Genomic DNA, 10,603 nt, shown 5'->3' with positions numbered 1-10,603 from the left:
TCAGGGATAACCTTATACTATTTTAGGGTTTTCATATCCCCATCATACGTAAACATTCCCAGCACCACTCTTGATATTTCAAGCATAGAATACAAATTTTGAGATGATATGAGATCTTTTTCTTGAGATTGATGTTGACAAGACACCTAAAATTTAGTTTTACAAAGGCTTGAAGTTATTATATGATAATTATTAAGAGTGGAAAGTTGACAATAGAAAAACTGAAATACCCACATTTGTGATCCTAACTTTTAGGTGTCTTGTCAACATCAATCTCAAGAAAAAGATCTCATATCATCTCAAAATTTGTATTCTATGCTGGAAATATCAAGAGTGGTGCTGGGAATGCCTGCGTAGGATGGTGATGTGAAAACCCTTAAATATTATAAGATTTAATAGGCAGATTGCTTTGAAGTTTCCATATATTTGGAAGATCGTATACTAGTAATTGGAGTGTTTCCATTGCACAAAAGAAGAAGCTTTGTAAAAGATCTTGAATAGCTTGATTTTTGGCTGATAATAAAGAGAAGTGCATGGATAGTTGCCGCTTGTGAAGTTTTCCTTCAACTGGAATTGCTTCTTAGAGTTAATATAATTTGACATAGCTTGAACTACACAAAATTTGAGTAAGAGTATAACGTATGTATTGATGTTCTATAATAAATATATGTTTTTAGATTCAACATAAAGTTTGAGTAAAAGTTTAACATATTTATTGATGTTCGATAAATTGTATGAATTTCTATAATTTGTATGAATTTCCATAAATTAATTTGTATGATATCAAGGTTATTATTTTGCATCAAGAGACGAAAAAAGATTTAAAATCAAATCAAAACAAATCAAAATCAAATGGAAATTTATACAATACAACATCAACTTAAAATATCGGTTAACCGATTAATCGGTCGAACATTCATCCGAGTAACCGGCAAGTCAAAACTGTTCGATTTTACAACACTAATCTTGATAGCATCTGACCTGTTTTCAGGCATGATCCTCAATTCAACCCATCAATGTAACTCTCAAAGTGCAAGTTGTATTTTTTTATTTTTTTTTCTCAATTCACTTTTCTTATATATGTACAATCTTAAATCTTCGACAATTTGTAGACATGTTCTTCCTTTAATATTTGTTGTCTGAAATTTAAAATTTCGTCCGAGTTAATGTTTCAACTTGACAACACCCTATATTGCTAAGTTTGATAAATTCATACTGAAAGTCTTAGGTGTTGAGATTGCTCATGAAGTCTTTGATTATGTTCTGCCGATCTGAAGGCATTTGACTAGTTATCGGTCACTACCTGTTGTTTCGACATCTTTGAGAAGTTATGAAATAAAACCAATTCAATATGTTCTCAGTCGTATTATCGTATACAGTTTTACGTTCAAGTGCTTTCTACATCTTATGATGCACTCTCCCACCTTGCACAATCAATTAAAATATTTATGTAACAACATTTTTAATTTAGCGGTGCATCAAAGTTAAATGCATCATGTCTAAACAAGTTTATAGATTTTAATATAAGGTTTAAGAAACATTACAATGACAAAATATCAATATTTTTTTGTTCTTGAGTACATATTCACAGTCACTTTAAATATGAGGCAACAATATTTTTGCATAGCTCAGTTAAATCAATGTTAACTGAAATGTAGGAATTGCAAAAAAACTCCAATAAGGAGCAAGTGAGTGTAATGCCAAGCAGCTCCTAATTTGCATTTAACACCACCATGCAAATCCAGACTTGGTCAAAATGTCACAGTCAGCTAATTACACACCTGGCGAATATTTTTATATCTTCAGATCTAAGACCGCAAAACGTCTCTCTTATCAGTTGAAACACAGACACATTGCTGAGGTCAACCAATTCATTATGATAACCATAAAACTTTTATAATTTTGATTTAGTCGTTTTCCTGTTGAAGCAGTTTTTTGAAGGACAACAGTTCTATCAATGAAGTCAGTATATAAAGTGAACATCAACACGTGAAACTTATCAATAGAGATTCACCAACGTCAAATACGATCTTTTAAAAAATGTTCAAAAATTAACAAAACACTAAGGTTTGTCTACCCCAAGGCATAGATTGGTTGATTTGTATTTGGCACAATGCTTATGAATTTTCGTTTTTAATACTCTTCAATTTCGTATTTGACATGGCATTCGAGCTGTTTGGATTCGAGCGCCACTGATGAATACACTATACGCACTTCTGGCTAACAAAGTTATAAGAATCTTTGATAAGTTTCTTCTACAGAGCAAGAATGAGAAAAGAGAGAGGCCCAATATATCAAAGAGATATCCCAACTCATTAGTCGAAAACAAACTGACAACGCAAATGCAAAAAACGAAAACGAAAAAAGAGACAGCATTGAACGAGCTAAACCATGAATACTATAATAAATAAAGACTCAGCGACACCAACCATAACAAAACCGGGGATGATTGCATGTATTCCTTAAGGGTAAGTAGATCCTGCACCCCATGTGGAATTGGAAAAAAACCGTATTTCGTCACGTTTTTCGTAGATCCTTGAAGACTGAAAAAAGTATAACAACACGTAAAACGAAAAAAGACTAATCCCAGTCTACAAAATACAACATAAAAAAGTTAAAGACTGATCAACACGATGACTTCCAAAACAGGAAATGATCTCAGGTTCTATGAAGGATAAGCAGACTTGTTTCACTCGTTGTGCTTTTCATTAAGTACAAATTTAGTGATACATGTCATTCGGTGATGTCACATTCGAGGAAAAAGAGGACGGAATGTAATTAGGAAAATTGGAACATATACATCGGCATTCGTAAAATTGTCGAAAGAATGAGTCAACAGTTAACTTTAAAAAATTGTAAGAAACTCGTATCCTTACAGAAAACCATACTTTGAAATACACTCCACTACTGAATAGCTTTGATTCATTGAAATAGAGTGTCTTCATAGCGTATTACCTGTTTCCGGCATATCTCAACTTAACCCATCAATGTTACCCTTAAAGTGCAAGTTGTATGTTACGTAAATTTTTCCCATTTTACTTTTCTTAAACATGCATACTTTTTTATCGTTGTCAATCTAGAAATTATCTTTTTTATTATAATTTTCCGTCTGAATCTTAATCCTCCGTCCGAGTTAGCCTTTAAACTTGACAATACCCTATATAGCTGAATTTGATAACTATAATATGGACAGTCGGTGTTGAGATTGCTCTACCAGTCTTCTTCGTTAGTTCTGCCAGCGGATTTGAGATCTGTAGGCTCTTGACTAATTATCGGGGACTGTCTGTTGTTCCGACATCTTCGAGAATTTACTCAATTTTGTTTTAGTCGTATTCTCGTATAAAGCTTTACTTTAATATGCTTTCTACATCTTATGATGTACTCTTCAATCTTGTATAGTACATTTTAATTTACGTAAGGATATAACTTCTTAAAAAATTTTTCCAATCTAACTTGTCAATAAATAAAACCTGTTGCCCCAAAAACTCCCTTGTTATTTTACACATGTTACAATTGCAACAAACAATTAGCTATTTTAAAATTTAAAAACTGCATATGTACTTTAAGTTACTGTTATTGTCATCAATCGTTTATCGGGAAGTAGCAGGACAAACCACTAAACAACAAAATGTCCAAGATTTTAATCTTTTTGGCTTTTGTTTTGGGTACAACCCAGTGTTTTCCTACATGTACAAAAAGAACGCGTTATGGAAAAATCCGCGGAAAAATTACTTTTCGAGTCCCGCACGTAGTAGTGGAAGAATATCTTGGTATTCCATATGCATCTCCTCCGACGGGTCATCTACGTTACAAGGTAGGGGAATATTTAATTATTAAAAGATCAGTATCACCAATTATTTTGACCAGCTGTGATATGAGCATAAATTAGATAATTAACTTAAATAAGTGGGGAGGAAATTTAAATCACATAACATTGTGCAATTTTGTTATTTTATCCCCAAAACAACAGAGCAGATGATTATGTTATTCATTTTCAGATTGAATCGTTGCAGTTGCGGGATTTTTTTCTATCGAGCATTTTTTTTATAATGACATCAAATTATGCTTGCAAATAGTTGATGCGAGGGCCACGAACAATTAAAAAGTCAGCTCAATATAAAGGAACTAATTGCGTAGATGATTATGAAAGATTATTTGAAAATTTGAAAGTACTGAAAATTATATAGATGTATACACAATGCCAATGAAAATGCCACATCTACCCACAGTTAATTAGAATGTTAGTTATAGGCGTTCATATTCTTTTTTTTAAATACGTATGCTTGACAAAGTGGTCGCAGTCTTATCTATATTCTTCCTGAAAATGAATGGTCGAATGTGATGAGAAATGCACATGAGATATTATCTCGCTTGAATGCATTGTCAATAAGCTAATAAGAGTTAGTCGAATGTATTATATCATTTATGCATAAGTAGATAAAACAGGTGGATATCTTATTAAGTAACATTTTTATTTCCTGTTTATTTGTTTTGATTGTAAGTAAATGTAAAATATACTCCAATGGCGTTGATTGCATACATGACATTAAGAAAATGACTTAGTGAAAATAATAAAAGTACAAGACATAATATACATAATTATGTATTACTTTTTATATATAACGATAAATACGTACTAGTAATCAATAACAAGGCTTATGCACGCTGTGGCTGTTAAATTCCAATATAGCGAGGAACAATACAAGGGTTTTCAATCAGTGAGTGCAGGAAAGAAGGAGGAAATAAAGGTTGACAAGTCTTTAAAATGTTGGTATTTCTGCTTTACCGAATTTTTCTGACGTTTTTATCTATTATGTCTGTTTGTTTTGCTCACATATTGTTGTCAATATAATGGAATTCTATGCGACTGTCATACGAGTGAGACTTTTAGCTAGCTTTAAAACCAGGTTAAATCCACCATTTTCTACATAAGAAATTGTCTTAACCAGGTTTGGAAACTGTCAGTTGATTTTCATTCGTTAGATGTGATCATCAAATGATGTGTTCAACACTTGAGTTTTAGAATAACAATTTTGGAATATTAAATAAGATTTCAGTGAAAAATTCAAAAATGCCTTTTGCATCACATTTGCTTGTTTTCCCTTAATACTCATAGGACCAGCATGACATACTATCATTTAAGTTAAAGCATTTGGGATACAGTGGTTTTTAAAACACGATGCTTGAAAGGCACATATCTATCTGATTTATTCTGTTTTTATATTTGAATAAGACCAATGTGTAAATTATCACACATTCAATATACGAGCTGGCATAATTACTTATTGCGGTAAATCAACTAGCCGATATTGCTTTAAATGACTTATTTTCCCCAAAAAATATTATTTATTACGAAAATTTTGATATCTTACCCTTTTATTTACGATAACTGTACTATGTCTGGCAAGATTTTTGAATATAAAAATATACATTATTTACAGAGACCACAGAAGCCTCTGAGATGGAGTCCTCGCATTTTAGACACAACAAATCTTCCACCAGCATGCCCACAGGAGCAACGGGCCCAAATAAATTTTCATAGACCCGGGTTTGACAACTTTAACGAAGACTGTCTATATATGAACATTTATGTACCAAGAGTATGTTATAACTTCAGAATCTCTAACTTAAAGTGTTTATCTGATGCTGTTAAAAAGAATTATGACTTGATATTTTATTTAGGGAATTTGAACTCATAGTTAAGTCTGAAATATTATAGTTATTTAATAAATACAAATTATGCAACACTCGTTTATAATTCTAGCTAAAAATATAATTCAAACACAAATGGATGTTATATTTTCATAATAAAGAAAAATACAATTTCAGTTGTAATTAAATTTTAACCAATTCATTATGTAAAGTAAAGAGTATTTTCAAACAATTTCTATTTTGTTGCGAAATCACAGATCAATAAAATGGCACTGCCGATTCTGCTGTACATACATGGAGGTTCTAATTCTCAAGGAATGGGAGCTGTGTTTGATGGTGACATCTTAGCTGCACATGGAGAAATGATTGTTATCACTTTCAACTATAGACTTGCCAATCTAGGTATAATATATCTAAGACCAGCACAAACGTTGTCATCTAAAGCCCCATTTTTCAGGATAAAATAACATTTCTAGCGCGCAAGACAAGTATTAAGCACAAAAGCTTGAGATGCAAAATAATTAAAACCAAAAATTGTTTTAACCGAAATGCCAAAATGACTATTGATTTATTTTCCAAACTTTTCTCGATAATGTTTTCTTCATTTTTTAATTCGATTTGCTTTACGAGAACATTAAGTTGAAATTTTTAATTTTTTTTCAATATCCGACCATTGTACATTCTTTATTTTTTTTACTGAGTGTATTTGGTTTAATTTTCCATCTGAATTCCAGTCCATTATCGAAATTTTCACAAGTATTGATTATTGAATTAACATCACTATATTTGTATCCTTCCTTTCCTTTTAGTACATTTCATAATTCATTTACTTGTTTCAACTTTTTTTTCAAAGGCAAACAAAGAAAAACATCCTTTCCAGATACATTTACATCTACTTCAAAAATGTGTATTTCAATTTTAAACTCACACAGGACAAAAACAAAGAACAAATTAAATGAATAAAAAACTTGATTATGACTTTAAATCATATATAAATTATCTAAATGTGTGTAACGTTTTGCATTCTTTTACAACATTAACAGGGTTTTTTGCCGATCCAAGTAAAGGTATAAAGGGCAACAATGGTCTTATGGATCAAGTATTGGTTATGAAATGGATACAAAGAAATATCAAGTATTTCAATGGTAACCCGTCTAAAGTTACCTTATATGGACATAGTGCTGGAGCCGGGGACGTTGGTGTTCACTTACTATCAGATTTGACCAAAGGTATGAATATACCATGAAAGATGAAAAATTTAATATACAACCCGTAAATTTGATTAAGTCAATTGATCTCTTTCATTCCCAGGGCACACTCAAACTGAGAAAAAACAATCACTACACTACCCGGTGTGTGCAGGGTAAGAGGTGCATGTTCTAGCGATACACTAGGCGTCATTATAAATGCAGTACCTTCTAAATGATTCCACTTATATTTGTGTAGACATTACCTGCATTGTTAATATACTAGGCTTCGTACCAATTGAAAAACATCCTGATTGTACGTACCCCTCTTTATGTTATTTGTGCCTGCATTGCCGACCCAATAGGCATAACGTATATGCCTCTGTTTGTTCATTAATTGTGACGCTCCTAAACGAAAGATTTATCTCAATAATCATTTTTCCACACGATGTCTGATATTGAATTATACAAAGTTATGATAATTAATTTGGTCATTAATAAGTGTTGATTCCTACATGCTTTTAACTTCTCTAAACAGGGTTATTTAGAAATACAATAATGCACAGTGGCACACCGATTTCGCACTGGTTTCCTTCATTTTGTGTACAATCCAGTAGAGTATCAAGTATTCCTCAAAACTGTCGACCGGGTTACAGTCTGATCACTACAGAGCCACAACTGGTGAGTAATAAACTGTTCAAGTAATTCCTAATTAAGTAGATAAGTATAAAGTTGGAAAGGACTCAACATGTAGCGTTAGAACTTATTTGTCTTTGTGCAGTTTGTTGTTAAGTTCTAGCAACACATTTCTGCGAACTTTCTTTTGAATTAATCGAACAGAACACAAATATTGTTAATTATCACCTTTGATGCATGTATATTCACACATTATAGATGTTTAAATTTTTCTTAAGAGACTATCGAGTAGTTTTGAAATTTGGTTTCTACTTATTATTAATTTTGGGATAATTTGATACAGTCAAGCAGTTAAAAAAATTAATCTACAAGTGAAGATCATTTGTAGGTATGGTTTGTTGGGGCTTTGGGGGTAAAACAAGGGCAGTTGCTGTCTTAAAGATGAGTCAACCCCTGTACTGTTGGCAAGTCAACATGCGCAAATCACGTACTTTGTATAGAGAGGCCTTTCTTATTGATCACTCATTGTGACAATAAAATAAACACAGTGCATTCCACACTTCTAGATATATCTATGCCCCACCTACGATAGTAGAGGGGCATTATGTTTTCTGGTCTGTGCGTCCGTTCGTCCGTCCGTCCGTTCGTTCGTTCGTCCGTCTGTCCCGCTTCAGGTTAAAGTTTTTGGTCGAGGTAGTTTGTGATGAAGTTGAAGTCCAGTCGACTTTAAACTTGGTACACATGTTCCCTATGATATGATATCTTTCTAATTTTAATGCCAAATTAGAGATTTTACCCCAATTTCACGGTCCACTGAACATAGAAAATGATAGTGCGAGTGGGGCATTCGTGTACTGAGGACACATTCTTGTTTTACTCAACAATCTGCCAGGTTTGAAGTTTTGAATTGATTTTATATTTGGAAGTGTATAGCTGTACTGTCGTCTTTTTTTGTCATCGAGCCGATGTATTATTCTAAAATATATTTCTTCCCACTCAATTATGGGAGATACCACCACTCTTTAAAAGTATAATAGCTAACATAATTTAATTGAAATACGCCTAAAATATGAATGTTATACGCTAGAGTCTCATTGCCTAATCTTTTTTCTATGTTTCGAAGCATTTAATTGTGTATATGTACTTGTATCTAAAAATGAAATTACGGATATGTTTTAATTTATGATGAAAATGAAAGTCAACCTTTCATACTTGAGTATAATTCCTGTACAAAAAGCCACCGGGGACCCTTATTATTGTACTTTCGTCCAACTAACAAGAACTGAAAGAAACAAATATTGTGGAAGCGGGAGTCACCTCGGCTTTATTTAAAAAACGTACACATGATACACAATACCGTTTAAAAGACTTTGACGGACAGCTCGGAATGCTTAAACCACTGACATCAAAATATCTTATAATGGCAACTGCATTCTTTCAAAAATGTTAATGCAGAAAAAGATATAATGAGAGTGGTTCAATCGTATTAAAAATGAAGATAAGACTTAATATATATCATGCTTTCGAAAGGCTTGTTTGATTTACCTTCATTAAAACACTCTTAAACCCAAACATTTGAAAGCCATGGATGGATAAATCAATGAGTCTGTTAAGCAAAAATAGATAAGCGGAATTCTAAAATCCTTTATTTAAAGCATAAAAAGCTTGGTGTCAATACCAACAATTTCAAGACAAAACTAAATTATCTAAGATGAATTAACACTACACAAATAAAAGATATTTTTTAAAAATTGAATTTTCGGGCACGTTTTTCAGATTATTTGGACATCAAACAAGAACTTTAAAACGTACGTTTAGACGACAAAATAAATTTGGCTCAGATTAACAAACAACGATGTGTACTTTTTACTTTTTTTGTAATTACTTTTTATAATTCAATAGGATAATTGGGTGATCATTGATGGGGAATTTCTAAAAGGCAGTCCAGAAAAACTGTTTACTTGTGGAAAATTCCGGCGTCGTCCAGTATTATTAATGATATCACGGGATGAAGGATTTCCATTAGACCCATCAAGTATGTATTTAAAAACAAACTACTGAAACACAACCATGTATATCCATCCATCCATCCATCCATCCATCCAAAAGATACATACGTGCATGCAGGCATCCATCCATCCATTAATCCATTCATCCATCCATCCATCCATCCATCCATCCATCCATCCATCCATCCATCCATCCATCCATCCATCCATCCATCCATCTATTCATCCATCCATCTATTCATCCATCCATCATTCATCCATCCAAAAAATACATACGTTCATGCAGGCAAATCTGCTTAAACGACCACCTTTATTAAGCAAAACCATGTGATGTTAGACCATTAACTGTCGGTACCTTTGAAGTGCTTTTCATACATATTGAACCTGAATTTCAAAAACATCCGTTTTTAATACCTCTTTTTTGCACTCACTTAAGTGGTCCCTTGAAACAGGTTTGCCTGCATGCACTGTTCACACATAACCAAAAAAAAAACAAAAAAAAAACGATTTACTATCCTTATGATTTTTTTTTTTTTAAAGAAAATTATATTCTATTTCCTTAAATAAACTATACCAACCGATGATAAATTGAAAATGAATTAAAAGAAAAACAAAAGTATACAAAAAAAAAAAAAAAAAAAAAACACGCACAATTCATTTTCTCTTGAAGGATAATCAGCTAATGTTCTAGTTATTAGACAATATCAAATGTACGAGTCATTAGTTTTATAATAAAAAGAATATATGTATAAGATAAAAATGGTTATCAATATAGGAGTCGGTCATGTGTTAGACAGTACTATTTTTTTTTCTCCATCATTGCTGAATGTTTTGAGTCTTTTCTATTGCATCAACTACCATTTACGTGCAAGTAACTACCATTTACGTGCAAGTTTTATACATTATATTCAAGTCTGTGTGTGAGAACTTGTCATATTCTACTTGCTAGAGGGTTCTCAAATACTTTGTATTTTTCGAAAACACAACTTCATTAAACCAATTTCTTAAACCATAGCAAAAAACATCAATCAAGAAAATAAAGAAATTAAAAAGTATTAGCAAAATTATAGAACTTGAAGGTAAATTCAATATTTTTCAAAAAACCAGACAAATTCAAAA

This window comes from Mytilus galloprovincialis, chromosome 2, assembly GCF_965363235.1.
Source record: "Mytilus galloprovincialis chromosome 2, xbMytGall1.hap1.1, whole genome shotgun sequence".
NCBI classification, from domain to species: Eukaryota; Metazoa; Mollusca; class Bivalvia; order Mytilida; family Mytilidae; genus Mytilus; species Mytilus galloprovincialis.
This window is presented reverse-complemented; position numbering follows the sequence as displayed.